Source organism: Sphaerodactylus townsendi, linkage group LG12 (assembly GCF_021028975.2).
Source record: "Sphaerodactylus townsendi isolate TG3544 linkage group LG12, MPM_Stown_v2.3, whole genome shotgun sequence".
Lineage (NCBI taxonomy): Eukaryota > Metazoa > Chordata > Lepidosauria > Squamata > Sphaerodactylidae > Sphaerodactylus > Sphaerodactylus townsendi.
Window position 1 is genome coordinate 57,348,388 of NC_059436.1, and position 15,535 is coordinate 57,363,922.

Genomic DNA, 15,535 nt, shown 5'->3' on the forward strand with positions numbered 1-15,535 from the left:
CTAGATGGACTCTGGTCTGATCCAGCAGGCTAGTTCTTATGTTCTTATGTTCTTGCAAATTAAATTTTATAATTGAACCGGACAAGTTTCTTTAGCACAAATTACAGCCTGTCTCGGAATGTCTGATCTGTTTGACAGCCATTACTGTGACTAAGTAGGCCGTGTGGCAGGAGACGAGGGACTCCGGCTTCATAAAATCCTGGAGCCCATGGCCAGCTTTGGCTTGAGGGAAGAACAAAAAAGCATCCTTATGAATTTCTGGTTCGAGTAAAGGATTATCCAGAAAGATTTGTGAGTTGTGTGCAGGCCCCCTAACCTTCTGGGGAAGTCGGGAATCTAAGACTCACTTATCTTCCCATGAATAAATAGCTACTCAAAAAGACCAATTAAAGGGATTTGTGATAACTTACAGATTTATTTGGGGAGTGCAGCAGACATACCTCTGCGAGATCTCCATAGACAAGAGTTGATTTTTCGTTCAACTTTGCACCAGAATCGGAGGACGTCAACAGTTTGTAAAAGCCCCGCCTTGACCTCCAGGCCATGCTGATGTGTAAGTAGGCCCTATTTCACTAGCGTGGCTAAAGCCAACTAACTTGTGTCCAAGGATTTTGACTTTGTTTGATCAAAGCAACAGTCACAGGTCTGGTATAATGAATGGAGGAGATGAAACTTTTTAAACACATAAACTGGACTGATGAGGGAAGGTTCCCAACCTCCAGGCAGAGCTTGAAGATCAGCCTATGTTACAATTGATCTCTAAAGTGTGGTAGAGATGAGTTCCCAAGGAGAAAAATGGCTCCGTTGTAGAGTGGACTCTATGGCATTATACCTCACTAGGGTCTCTCCCCTCTTTCAAGCCCCTCCCTTCTCAGGCTCCACCCCAAAATTCTCTGCCCATTTCTGTGTTTATGTTATTTATTTATTCATTTTGATTCAGAATTCATACCAGAGGCGTGAAAGCCAGTAACCTATGGTGCTCCAGATGTTCATGGACTACAATTCCCATCAGCCCCTGCCAGCATGGCCAATTGGATCTTTCCACCATTGGAACATGCAAAGGTAAATATTCTTTGGAATCTGAGATAGACTGCTGGTTGGAAACGTTTTGTGTATTGCAGACTAGATGTGTTTTTATATATATCTGGGTCCTATGTGATTGTAGACATAGCAGTTCACATTTTATAGTATCTGGCAAATGAATTTGCCATAAAATGTGGTTTATCAGTAGAAACGGTAGAGTGATGGTACATGAATTAAACGAGGAATTTTGCAGAATGTTGAAGCTATGGGCTAGAGGAGTGGGAAGATGGGAGAATTTTTTGTAGGGTATCTACGGACTGTTTTCTCCTGACTCATTTCCCTGCCTCAGGGCTGAGATCACAGGGAAAGGCCACCCTCTCGGCTGGCCCATTGCTACAGTGGTTGAATTTTATGGCAGAAGGCCAGCACTGAGTGGGACTACTCCAACTCAAGAATAGGGGCTATACCTGGAGATCTGGGGTGAGTCACTTGCGGAGGAAGGAGTTTTAGAATGGGAGGGACCTGGACTATACATCCCAGGGACTCTCCCTCCTCCACACAACCCAGTGGTGGGTTAAAATTGAAGCCAAACTGAATGAGTTTGGCAGCTACTTGCAGGACCTGCTAATGTATTAACAGAGGAGGAGGGTCTATGGGGCTATCAAGAAGAGACTTTTTTTGAGGTAGAGAGTTTCAACAGATGCTAGAGGAAGCTAATAAAACCTGTTCTGATCTCTCTGGGAGATACCAATGGACAGATTAAGTGTAGATTTACCTTTATCTCCCTGGATTTGTAGGCCGATTGGAGTAGAGCAATCACCTTAGCTAGGTGGCCTTTTAATGCCTTCCTTGCCCCAGCCTTGTCATACCTTGGAATTCCACATGAGAGAAAGGAAATGCCGATGTGGCATGGAGTTCTGTGAAACAATATGTCATATGCTGTTCTGTTGTCCTTTTAGGATGAGAGGGATAGGAAAGCACATAATCCCCTTCCTGCATGGAAGTGAGGGCATTACTATTAAACAAGAAGGTTATATATATCTTGCTAGCAACCACAACTACAAGCTGTTGGGCAGTCAGAAAGCTAAATTTTTTAAATGAGGTGTTATTTTAACTTTAGATCAAAAAAAAAGTTAGCAAGGCTGTTATTATCTTGCAATGTTAATGTTAAACTGTTTATATGCCATTAAAGGTATTCGAAATCGAAATCGAATGGGAGGGACCTCAGCAGGATATGATGTCATAGAGCCCACCTTCCAATGCAGCCATTTCCTCCAGGGGAACTGATCTCTGTCGTCTGGAGATCAGTCGTAACTGAGGGAAATCTCTGTGCCCCACCACCCTGCAATGACAGAATAGCCTCCCCAGAGGTGCTCTTTGCCCCTCACCATCTTTAAGAGGCAGTTGAAGACAGGCTTTTTAAAAGACAGCCTTGAATTAGCTCCTCTGTCTCCCAACAATTTTAAATCATTGATTTCAACTATCAGTTTTCATAGGCGTTTCCATACGTGACCTTTTTATATCAGCATCCCTGGGAATGAGTAAAGCATACGTTCCAGAGGCCGATGTCCGCACTGGCTGGCGCTTCTGCTGCTAAGCTTAATAGCCATGTGACTCCTGACGTCGCTCCCCTCCCCAGAGGCGTCAGGCAGCCCTGAAAAACAACCCAAAGGAATTTGTTTTTCCCAGCTGATGTTCAGCCCAGTGTGATGCGAACAAGCACTGCAGGGTGCAGCTGTTTCCCTAGGAGTCTCTGGAGGCCACGTCGTCGGCCTGGAGTGCGAGGAGCCCGCCCACGCAGTCCTCCGACCCTGGAGGTCGGAGGGTAGCTTGGTGAGCCCAGCAGGCGACAGGCTAGGGAACCTGCAGTGGGTGGGACAGGGAGAGAGTGGAGAGGCGGCTCCCATCACGGGCCGCCCTGCCGTCTGCCCGGCCTCTCCTGGGGCATGCCCGCCCTTGTCGATTGTCTTGAAGCAGCCCTCCTTGCGCTCCATACGGCAGGAATTCTTGCCTGGGGGGGGGCCGTGCAGAAGCTTGACCATTAGTGTTTCATGTTGAGTTGTTGTGGTAGGAGGTTAAAGAGCTTGATGTATATAATCTGGAAGGAGCTTGGGTTTGATTCCCAGCTCTGCCACCTGAGCTTTAATGGAAACTTATCTAGAATTCAGATTAGCCTGTGCACTCCACACTGGCTGGCTGGGTGACCCAACAGGCTAGTCACAGCTTCTCCATAGAGCTCTCTCAATACCTACACTCACAGGGGTGTTTTGTTGTAGGGGGGGGGAAGGGCAAGAGGAGATTAATGAAAGCCTTTAGGTCTCCTGCACGGGAGAGAAGGGGGGATATAAATCAAAACTACTCTTCTTCTTCTTCTTCTTCTTCTTCTTCTTCTTCTTCTTCTTCTTCTTCTTCTTCTTCTTCTTGTCTTCTTCTTCTTCTTCTTCTTCTTCTTCTTCTTCTTCTTCTTCTTCTTCTTCTTCTTCTTCTTCTTCTTCTTCTTCTTCTTCTTCTTCTTCTTCTTCTTCTTTGTAGCTTACGTTGTCAGCTGCCCTCAGTTTCTACAAGGTAGAAAGATGGCTAGTAAACGTTTCCAGTAAATAAACTTCACAATGCCCCGAACTGCCGTCCGAACTCCCCAGTTTTGATGGATTGATATGAACGTCACTAATTTGCCTCGCATAGCAAATGTGCATATAATGAGCGATGCAAAAGGGTCGATCAAGACTGTAAGAGTCACTCCAAAACCTCTGATATTGTCAATAGTAAATCCAGCCCTTGTTTGCACAGGCGGACCTCGTCTCTGGAATTCTTTCTGCCACTTGGAGCCTTTTGACGGCTGGAAGTTGACAGGGTGGTGATGTTCACAGAGGTGCTACCACGTGCTGAAGCCTTGTGACAGAAGCGATTCAGGAGACAGAAACAAAAGAAGTTTGCAATAATGAAAAAACATGCACGCTGCCACCTTCATTTGAAGGTGAACTTTCAGGGACAAAAAAACTCCCTGTTGGCAGCTTCTACCAGAGTTGGTTCATGAAGGGTTTTCTCGAGGGGCCAGTTTGGGAATAAGCGTTGCAGGTGAAAAAGCTGGAAGGCATGTGTTTCCACTGAGCTGTGTTTGAGCCTGAAGCAGGCATGTAAGAATGCTACGCCCCAACCTATTCACATCATAACATAATCCTAGAGGATGAAAGCCTTCAGGCAGCTCCAGGCCAAACAACGCCATGGGGCTTATGCTCCCTTTGACAGTGTGCAAGAGCTGGATTACCCCTCTCTGTCTTTCATTGGTAGCTCCTGCAGCTGGGCGGAGTGAAATCTAGGCAGCTGCAGTGAGGTGTGATGGGTCTTCGAGTGCAAAGGAGAATGAATGTGTCCCTGCCTGAAAGAACCTGGGAAGAGATGAAACAGGGAAGAGTTAGCAGTAAAGAAGTCCTCTTGTGGTCTAAAAGACTTCGCGGCCTCAACCTCCCTACTCCCGCCGCCAAGTTGGCAGTGAGCTGCAGGGGCAAAGCGTTCCTGGATTCCTCCCTTCGCCATGCCTTGAGGAGACCAGGAGAGCCTGAGGCCTATTAAATTGCTTTTTTTTATGCTTTGGCAGTATGAGGTGACAAGAGACATATCTTCAAGGGTGAAAAAAACAGCCTAAACCTTTCTTTCTGGTTTGAAACAGAAACAATGGAGCTTAAAGAACTTAGGGACCCTGTGAATTTAATCAGTCCTCTCCCTCACTCAGGAATTCCCATGTTCCCTCAAGCTGGAAAATTAAACACATTACCAACGTTTGCTTAGAGCTGCTCCATAGCTAGCAACAGAGTCACAGAATATAGAGTCCCCTAGCTTGGGTGCAATACTTTTAGGGGACACAAATCTAAGCTTGTTGCTGCCTAAAAGGAGCAACTAAGCTAAATGTTCTACATGTCCTGAGCCCTTTTCAATTTGAAAACTCTAATCTAGTTTGTGTGTTGAGAGCTCTGGCCCAGGAAGGCTTCTAATTAGGGAGGAGGGCAAAAACGAATTTGTTAGATCCGATTTTGTTAGATTTGCAGTGACAGGGGTGTGGGCAGCGAGACACCTGGTAGGGGTCTCAGAGGGTGGCAGGGAATGCTGTGTGGCATCTATTTTCGGGACAGCAGACTCACCAGTCACTGAGACCCGCTGACTCCCGGGTCACCAGGTGTCACGCTTGACAGCCAGACCAAAGGTGCATACCCCCCCAGGTATGGATTAAGGACTGACAGGCTGTTTCCTCCCATGCGCACGTCTGCCCAGCCCCCTATGACTCATGTATTTACCCAATATTCTCATCTCCTGCCTTGCCCACCTCCCGAAACCCTAATAAAAGGTGCCAGGGACGCTTGTTCGGCTTGGATTAGCGCTGGCCTCTCTCCACCGGATGATATACATGCGTGCGTCTGCTTCATTGCGTCGCCCGTGATGACTTCATACTATACTCTGTCTTGCCAAAAGATCTCAGGACATTTTTGAATTCTTCTGCCATCACTTCTTGGACTTCCTTCCTTGCAGAATGCTCCGCTGGGGTCCTAGTGCCAACTCCTGGCCCAAGTTACAAACCGGGCTGGCCAGACTCTGGCGGCAACCCACCACTCTCCTGCCAGGCCTAGCAACACCCTCTGAATCCCTTCCCCCTCCCCTTGGCCCAAACACCAAGCCAGGCCTGCAACAGTCCTTTCCACACGTTGGCCCATAGCCCGGCACACCAGGCGGGGGTGCCTGCCTCCCCCCACCAACTCACCACTTGCTCACCTGCCCGCCTACTCATAGTTGTGGGACTATGCTCATAGTCTGGGACTATTTTCTACTGCAGAAGCACACACTTCTGCCTTGATGGTTGGGATCAAGGGTACAGTAACAGGTTCACATGGTGGTGGGGGTTCGAGCTGTGGCATGTGAGGTGGGGCCTGGGGGGCCGACAGAGGGAGGCGTGACCGGGCATTCCAGGGGAGTGGGGCATTCCTGGAGCTGGGCTGTGGCAAGGATGAGAAACGCTCGCTGAATCCTTGGGCAGAAACAAATGCATGCCAGTTGGAGCACCTTGCTGCCATGCGCCCGGTACCTCCTGCTGGACTACTTCAGAGTTCTGTGTGCTACTGCTGGGAGGAGGGGCCTAACTAAAGGCAAAAAATCACATGTGAAATCACCAGTGGTCACCCCCCCCTCTTGGGACACTAAATGATTGAAGTAGCCTACTCTCGGTGCCTGAAGAACCTGCTTGGATCCCACCTCTGCTTCTGCTACGCACTACTACGACCACACTTTTTATCTTTCCTGTGGGGGCTTGGAGTGGGGGCCATTTTAAACAATTATTATTATTATTATTATTATTATTATTATTAGTATTTATTATTATTATCATTATTATGATTCTTCTTATTATTATTATTATTATTATTATTATTATTATTATTATTATTATTGTTGCTATTAATTATATTTATAAACCCTTCCCTCCCGAAGGGCTCAGGGTTAGGGTTAGGGTTAGGGTGCATGTCCTCAGTCTGGATGCACTCTTGTGCACATACATACGATGCTCATATACTGTATACACACACACCATGTGGGACCAGAGTGGGTTCGAAGACCGCTGAAAGGCTGAGGCATAACTTGGGCCTCGTCAAAACTCAACAGCCTACAGGGATTAGCACAGTAGCACTCACAAGAGCCTAACACAGTCTGCTTGTTACAATATAACCCAGTGTTAGAGCTGCTACACCATGCCTCAATAAGGAAATATTTAGCCACCCTCTCTCTCTCTTTGCGTTTTGCTTTGTTGGTAGAATTCATGTTTTAAAAGCAAAACAAGTTGTTGTTGTTTGTTTAAAGCTACAATTGATATTAATTGTCCTGTATCAGGGGGGCCCAAACATTTGGAATTTGTAGGCACCTTTGGAATTCTGGCAAAGGGCACAACTACTGAAATGAAAGCTGTCAGAAGGGTGGCACCAACCACAAAAATCATCCAGAGAATGAGATTGCCTAATGGATATTTTGATTGGCTGTATGTGCCACTTTGAAAAAAAAAATTGTTTGAGGAAGCAACTACTAACCCACAGCTTCTGGGATCTTCACTGTGTGATAGTAGGTAAGCTGTCGCAAATTCTGCGTTTAGCAAAACCCTAAGGTGACAGATTTTCGCTGAACTGGCTGGGACCGAGGCTGCGATGGCCGCCGGGGCCTTGCCTGCCTTTTAGAGCTCCCGGTTTCCCACCATGTGACCAGGGGGGGGGGGGGCAGGAAGCAGGGGCCGTGATGTGACAATCGCGGCTGCAACAAAAATAGGGACAGTTAAAAGAAACGTGGGACAAATTGGTTTAAAGTGGGACTACTTGTAAAGAAGCAGGACGATCCTGAAGTCACCTATGCTAAACCTCCACCTATAACAGACAGCCATTCTGTGTCCAGCCATCTTGTTTTCTGCGTACCCACGCCATGGTCCAGAGACTCCGAAGGTTACTGGATGGGGTGTATTGTGGGGAAATAGCGTCAGAAGACAACACCTTCTCCGGGCACTCCACCCCACAGTGTTCAGGGGGCATGAAACAGGGTGTTGAGCCCTGCTTCTAACCTCCCATTGCAGCTGGCTTATTTTTATTATCACCCAGGCTGGGGCACACGTCTTTTGATCACTTGGGGGGTGCCCCCCACATGACCAAAAGGCGTGCGCCCAGAGACATGGATGACCCCATGTCCCTATTGGCCGTACGCCTCTGCCTACAGGCTCCAAAAGGTTGGGAACTCCTCTCTCTCTCTCTCTCTCTCTCTCTCTCTCTCTCTCTCTCTCTCTCTGTGTGTGTGTGTGTGTGTGTGTGTGTGTGTGTATGTTTGGCTGCAGCTCTTCCCTTCTAAGAGTGCTTTGGAACCCCAATTGGGCAATTAGCTTGGTCAAGTGACAGGCCGCTCACTAGTCAATAGGAGGGGAAATTGCCGGTCTGTCCAATTGTGTTTTGCAAAGATTCCTGCAAAGTGTGCTTGCTCTGTACCCCAATGGCTCTGGTTTGGGTCGAGTATCTGGGGCCCTCTGCATTAGAAGTGCACTTTATTTTCTTTAAACAGATGTTTTATCTGTCACACATAATACCTATTGGATTAGGTAATTCCAGGTGATCATGTCAGCTTGTCCTACATAATCCTTTACAGGAAAGGCAACCTAATCAGAATTACTGAGCAATCCAGGAAATGCATTTGTCTTCCTTTCGTTGTCATATTTTCGCTGTCATGGAAAATCATTTATCACCATAAACTATGTGCTCAAAATCTTTGTGCCGCACGGTATATCACATTAATTTTATATGGGCTAACTCCTGGTTCTTTCATTTTGAAATTGAGGTTGGGGGGATTCTTTCACAGAGAGAAATACAGCGTCGTCAAAAGCCCCCCTCCCTCTCTCCTTCCCCACCTTCAGCATTTCAGTCCATGACCATATGTTTCCCTCTTTAAATTCACATTCTACCAGCGAATTAATCCTCTGTGCTAGGGCCATGATTTTCCCAAAACTTTAAAACTCAAGTATTTTACCTGAGGACCCAAAACGAACCATGCATGTTAGCGGATTTGATTCATGGGCTGGAAAACCATCATTTATGAACTTTAAAACACCAGATGAGCTACATTAGGGCATTCCGGGATCATTCGCTCCCAAACACCACTGATTTCGGCTCCTTTCTCCCTATCTGGCTCTCCTCCGCTATCAGAGTTTGTCTGGGAGGGAAGTCCTGTGGACAACGGGATTGTAAAGCATTCAAAGGTGAGTTAATGTGTCCTCACGTGCTTTTCTTTTGCTCGACTTTATGCATGAACTAATGTATGGGGGGGAAATCCCTCCTGTTGAATTTCGTAAATTACCGATAAAAGAGGTTGAGTTTGCCTTCTGAGGGTGGGAACACCTGCAGGGTAGATCCTCTCCAATATACACTGAGACTCTTTACTGGGATAAACATTTTGGCCATGTATGCATTTTATTGAATAACCAAAGGGAAACAAGCGTGAAACAGCATGGGTCTTGATCTGGCCTGTCTGCTTCATAGCCGAAAGCTCCAACTTGGTAGGATGCCCTGTATTGGAACTTACTCCGCTGAAAGAGTTCTGCCAGGCCCGGACAGCTCCTGGCAAGGGTGATCCCCATTTGCAGTTGAAGCGGAACCCGGATTGCCTCTTGCGCCATCCGAAACTTCCAGATCATTCATTACCCATCGCGCCACCGCATGAGCGGCCTATGACAGAGAACATGCAGCAACCCGAGATAGACCCAGGAGAGGGTGTTGGAGGCAAATTAGCGGCTGGCGAAGCACATAGCCCAGAACGGGAGGGCTTTCCCCTTGCAAGGTGAAATCTACCCTCCCCTCACAGTGGCGATCAGCCCTTGCCCAACATGGCCCGGGCCGGCTTTAGCCCTCCAGTTAAGCAGAAGCGTGCCTTGCAACTCTACCCATTCCCACCCCCAGAGGCAGCTGCAGCCGGTAGGTGGTCCCGCAGCCTGTGCTTTCCTGCTGGGAATTCACCCACTTCTGCACAAGTCTCATTCCAACTGGAAGTGATTTTCCAAGCATGTTCAAGCGTCCTGTCTGACTTCCTGGGGTTCGTAGCTCACATGCCTCCTGGGCAGGGTGGGGTAGGGGATGAAAAGATGCTGTCAGTCACACCCCATTTCCCAAAGGATTTTTTCGGCTCCTGCCGCGGCCTCAAAGGGTTTCAAGGCAGAGGACAAGTTCAGGTGGTTTGCCATGCGCCTCCCTCTGCAGGGCAAGCCTCAGAGCCTTGCTTGACCATAGCCCAGCTTCAAGATCTTGTTGGCCCCTCAGTGCACAGAAGCGAGGAAGGGACTAGGTGCCAACTGCCCTTACTAGAACAGAGTGGTAACTGCTTGCAATATATGAAAAAGAAACACTCAGACAGTAGATTTAGTTCCAACGGAGATGCGCATCTCTTGTTTCTCAAAGGGAATGAAATAACCAATAACTATCCACTCTACTCTGACAGCTTAATCCTGAGCCCAGACCTGAAGGAATTTGAAGGAGATTTTTGAATTGGGTATGCAGTCTTCTTATATAGTTTTTGTCCAGCAAATCGATGGCTAAGATGATCTAATCATCCCTGGCCTGTGACCTTTTCACTTCTGCTGGCTATTTTGTTTCATGCCAATCACTGCAGACCAGACAGAGAGGCTCCGACCTTTACAATTCTACTTCGAGCTGTTGTACCAATGCTACAGACCCAGACAGAGAGGCTCCGACCCAAGGGCAGCAATTCTGCTGACTGGTACATTTTAGTCATTCCTAGACCAGCATATGACCACCTTGCAATTTTTCCGATATCACAGCACCCCTTATCATATCTAAGTTGGAGATGTTTACCTCATTACATAATATTTACAAAACAAAATAATTACAAACAAAAGTCATTCACATTATTTGCTCATTGCATAGTTAGTACATAGTCAGTACACAGAGTTACTTATTTCACTCACTTTGTACAGAGTCCTTGCCAAATTGTACATCTGCTAAACCCAAACCAAACACCAAGTCATTATGTTTTTGTATTGGTAATGGCTTTGTTAAGATGTCGGCTATGTTTGCAGATGATTCACAGTACTGCAACTTAATCATATTTGACTGTATCAGTTGTTTTACATTTTGGAATTTCACAGCTACATGTTTAGTACGACTTTTAAGGTTTTCGTTCTCTGCCATGGCTATACATGTCTGTGAGTCTTCAAAAACTGTTATAGGTTGTTCACATTTCTCACCCAGGTCTTTTAGCAACTGCATAACCCATTGTAGCTCATTGCATGCCTCATTAAGAGCCGCATACTCTGCCTCAGCAGTTGAAGTGGCAACCGTTGTTTGTTTCCGAGATCTCCAACAAATCGGATGGCTGCCATATTGCATATAATAACCACTCACTGACTTACATCCTGAGTCCTCTGCAAATGAGCTGTCCGCATACACCACTAAGTCCTTGTTGTTTTGGTTAGAAAAGTGTAAACCATAGTTAGCAGTTCCCTTCAAGTAACGAATTACTCTTTTTAGCCCCTGCCAGTCTTTCTCAGTAGGTTTTGCAACTGTTCTACTTAATAAACCTACAGCAAAAGCTATGTCTGGTCTTGTCCAGTTAGCAATGTGCAGCAGGCTGCCAATTAAGGAACGATATAGGTCTTGCCTTTCAAATGCTTTGCTGTTATCTTGCTTACAAAAATCAGCCACCATTGGGGTTTGTGCCACTTTGGCATCTTGCAGACCAGCTTTTTGTATGACACCCTCTATCTTTTGTTTTTGTGTCAGAAACACATCCCCTTCTTCAGATTTACTGACTTGAATACCCAGGTATTGCTTTAGATACCCCAAGTCTTTCAGCTTAAAGTGTTTACTCAACTCAGTGTAAAGTTGTTTGATTTGGTTGTCTGTTTTTGCAACCACACAGAGATCATCAACATAAATCATCAAAATGATACATTCATCACCAGTACCTCTGGTATATATACAGGCATCGGCCACACTTTGGTCAAATTTCATTTTACATAATGCTTTGTGTATGCACCTGTTCCAACATCTGGCTGACTGTTTCAGCCCGTACAAAGCTTTGTTGAGCTTATAAACTTTATCAACTTGTTCATGCTCATAACCTGGTGCTTGCTTCATGTATATGGTCTCTTGCAAATCTGCATTTAAATAAGCTGTTTCAAAATCAAAGTGCCTCATTTTAAAGTCTCTTTGCTCAGCCAGAGCAATCACTAATCTCATGGATTCTGCCTTTGCAGTGGGTGCATAAGTCTGATCATAACTGTCAAACTTTGTTTGAGAGAAGCCTTGTGCGACTAATCTTGCTTTATATTTGCAAGTCCCATCGGGCATAGGTTTACGCCTGTATACCCATCTTGCACCTATGATCGGCTTATCAGTAGGTTTATCAACAATGTTAAACACTTTTAAGTTCACCAAGGATTCAAACTCATTGTCCATAGCCTGATTCCATTTTTCCTGTTCCTCAGGTGGACATTTCAACATATCATGGAAACCTTGTGGTTCTGTCCCTAATTGGCACACTCTCACTTCTTGTACCATAAACCTTTTTGGTGGTATGCCTTTATTTGCTCTTTCTGATCTGCGTGGTATAGCTATTTCTCCAGTTTGCTCAGCCCCCTCCTCTCCCTGGCTTCCTTCCTGATCACTATCACTGTTCTGTTGTTGCTTAAGGCTCGGAGCAGATGTGTGACCTTGAACAGGGAGTGGGGGTTGTCGTGCTGTCACTAGGTACTGTGTCCTTGGCTTACTGGTGGTAAGAACACTTCAGAGTTTTGATGCACATGTTCCCAACCTGTATGCTTTTCAAAGTTGGCACTGCGTGAGATAGCAATTCTTCCATGACCTAATGAAAATCTATAGCCTTTGGTATTCTGCTTAGCATATCCTACAAAACGCATGATCTCTGCCATTTCTTTTTGTCACTTTTTTTCGTTTTGCTGTCTGGGAATGCGTGCGTTAGCAAAACTGCCTACGATTCTAGGGTGTTTCAGGGAAGGCCCTTTGTCAAACATCCTGAAAAATGGTGTTGCATTGATACTTCAACTCCATACCCTGTTTAGTACATGTGTGCCAGCTAAGACAACCTCTCCCCTGAAATGGAATGGACACTCCGCATCATATATTATGCATTCCCACACTGTTTGAAGAATGCCTATTCTCCTCTCAACCCACGCCATTTTCAGCCGGGCTGAACGGAAGCCAGTTTGTTCTCCTGTGGCTAATACCTTTCTGTGTCAATACATGTTTAGAATTTGTTCCCCATGAACTCACCGCCTCTGTCAGATTTCAGGCAAGCCACCTTGTGAGGGAACCTCCGTTCAATCATTGAGACCCATTCCTTAAACCTTGTAAAGAGCTTCATCCTTGAATTTCAACAGCAAGCCCAGTAAGAATATCTGCTATAATCATCAATCAGCAGAAATATATGCGTGCACCCCCTTGGCTTGATTGGAAAGGACCAGCTAAGTCTGCATGGACTAGTTCAAATGGTCTTTCCATTTTGTCTGTAACTCTTTTTGGGGATTGGATGAGGATTTCACCTTAACCCCGCTACAGCCTGAACAGGCTAGGAATGCTGTGCAAGGCTTTACGCTCAAATCACATGCTTTTGGCAACGGCTTGGTTGTGGCAAAACGTGCATGTCCTAGGACTCGGTGAAGGTAGTGCACACAATCATCATGCATAGGCTTATTAAGCTAGACTTGAAACATTCATTACATTTTCATTTTGCCCTTTATCAGTCATAACATACATTTTGTCGCCAGAGTGGCACCTTTTGCACACTCTATGTCGATCTGCCATACTGTACAACCCATGTCTATCAAATATAGGTTTGTACTTTTGTTCAGCTAAACTTGGGGCGGCTCAACAAACAAAATCCCAGTCCAGGAACACACAACACATTTTGCAACTTTTTTACCTAGGCATGGTATGTAGGCAGTTCCTTGCAGCGTAACAGCAGCTGGTGATCCATCGGCCAAGCTGACATGCTTCACACTTGCCTTGGACTCCTCAGTCCATAGGTGATGAGCCTTTACGACCTGCTCTGAGCAGGCAGAGTCCAAGAGCGGAGATGGAGTTAGTTTCTCTCTGGACATCGGTTCTCAGCAATGCCGTCAAGTAGTGCTCCTTCTTTCCTCTTCCCCGTTGTCCTTTGGCTGTTTGCCTTCTTCTCCCCCTTCTGTAGGCATTCTCGGAGAAGATGATTAGTAGAGCCTAGCGGAAACAGCAGCCGAACTGCATATGACCTTGGACAGTTCAGGGAAAGCTAGGTTTCACTTTTGCCTCTGGAAACCAGCAGACTTCTCTCTGGCTGTGGCTTCAAGGCAAAACTCTCTTTGTTTCTGGAGCTCCAGAAGCCGTGCGATCCACATAGTCTAGAGAGTCAAATCATCTTCCTTTATGCTCTGCATACTATAGACAAAATTGTCCCAGCTGTCATCCCGGGAAGATCGTACAACCTAGGCCCTATGCTCTTCCGTGAAACTCATGCCTCTGCCTTCCAGCTCGGCGAATGGAATTATGCGGCAGCTGGTTATTTGGACATGGATTTAGCCACATTTTCACCTCCTTTCAGCTTCAAATTGTATAAGCGTCTAGTCCAGATTACGCGGAACCAGCAGTCTGCGTCTGGTACAGGTCCTTCAACACCTTCCAGCAGTCAGAAGCCTTCTCAGCAGCCAGTAGATAGATAGGCTGGGAGTTTTCCACAGCCAACATTATGGACGCCTTGGCTTTGGCATCTGCCCTCTGCTCTGCTGCTGTGCCTGGGTTCGGTGGGGTCTCGACTACAGCCCATAAATCTTCACGCGTGTAGCTCTGCATTTTCACACTCCATGCTGAGTAGTTCCCTGCAGTCAGCCGTTCAAAAGGCAAACTGCACATGGTGGATGTCATCGTGTCCACACTGCCTCGACACTCTCTAGCTTCAGTGGTTAGGATACTGGGCCCATAACCAAATTGTTGGCCTAGTGCACAGCTGAAGGACTAGTTGCCAACTCACCCTTGCTAGAACAGGAGGTAACTTCTTGCAGTATAAGAAAAAAGAAAACACTCAGACAATGGAATTTAGTTTCCAACAGGAATACTTTATCTCTTGTTTCTCAAAGGAACAAAAATAACAATAACTATCCACTCTCTACTCTGACAACAATCTGAGCCCGAACCTGAAGGTGAAGGAGAGGTACTGAATTGGGTATGCAGTCTTCTTATATAGTTTTGTCCAGCAAATCATTAGCTAGATGATCTAATCATCCTGGCCTGTGACCTTTTCACTTCTGCTGACTGTTACATGCCAATCACTGCAGACCCAGACAGAGAGGCTCCGACCTTTACAATTCTGCTGACTGTTACATGCCAATCACTGCAGACCCAGACAGAGAGGCTCCGACCTTTACAATTCTGCTGACTGTTACATTCCAGTCATTCTAGACCAGCATATGACCACCTTGCAATTTTCAATATCCTGACATACCACCCTTCCTTCACTCACGTTCTGATGGCCGAGCTGCAGATGTGGCCAATGGTAGGATTCAAATAATTTAACAACTGGTTGTTTACAAGCACCATTTTAACAACTGGTTCTGCCGAAGTGGTGCTGAATCCCACCACTGCGTCTTGGTCTGTCAGCCAGGACAGATTATTATCCAGATGGGATGCCATGCCTGACCCCTCAAGCTGCAACTTCCTGGTCAAACTGGTACGTGTGGTCAGCCTGGGTACGCTCACAACAGATCGAGGACTATTTCGAAAGGGCAACTTTGTCCTCTTGTCAATTGGTCATTTATTTACAATGTCATGATTGTGGAAGCATAAGCGAGGGCAGTTTTAAAAGCGTAGGTTTTTTTTTTTCAAAGCAAAAGGACAGGACACCTTAATGGTGGAGGAGGCAGCCCGTTTGCAGTTTCTTCTGATAGGTCCCACTGGTCCATAAGAAATAATAATCTTCTTCTTCTTCTTCTTCTTCTTCTTCTTCTTCT

The 15,535-nt window shown here is 46.2% G+C and overlaps 1 protein-coding gene across 1 annotated transcript in view; it reads left to right on the top strand.

Moving 5' to 3' along the window:
* The window catches only part of COL5A1 (collagen type V alpha 1 chain), a 386,178-nt gene that overhangs the window by 248,876 nt on the left and 121,767 nt on the right, over positions 1–15,535 (top strand). The window lies entirely within an intron of this gene.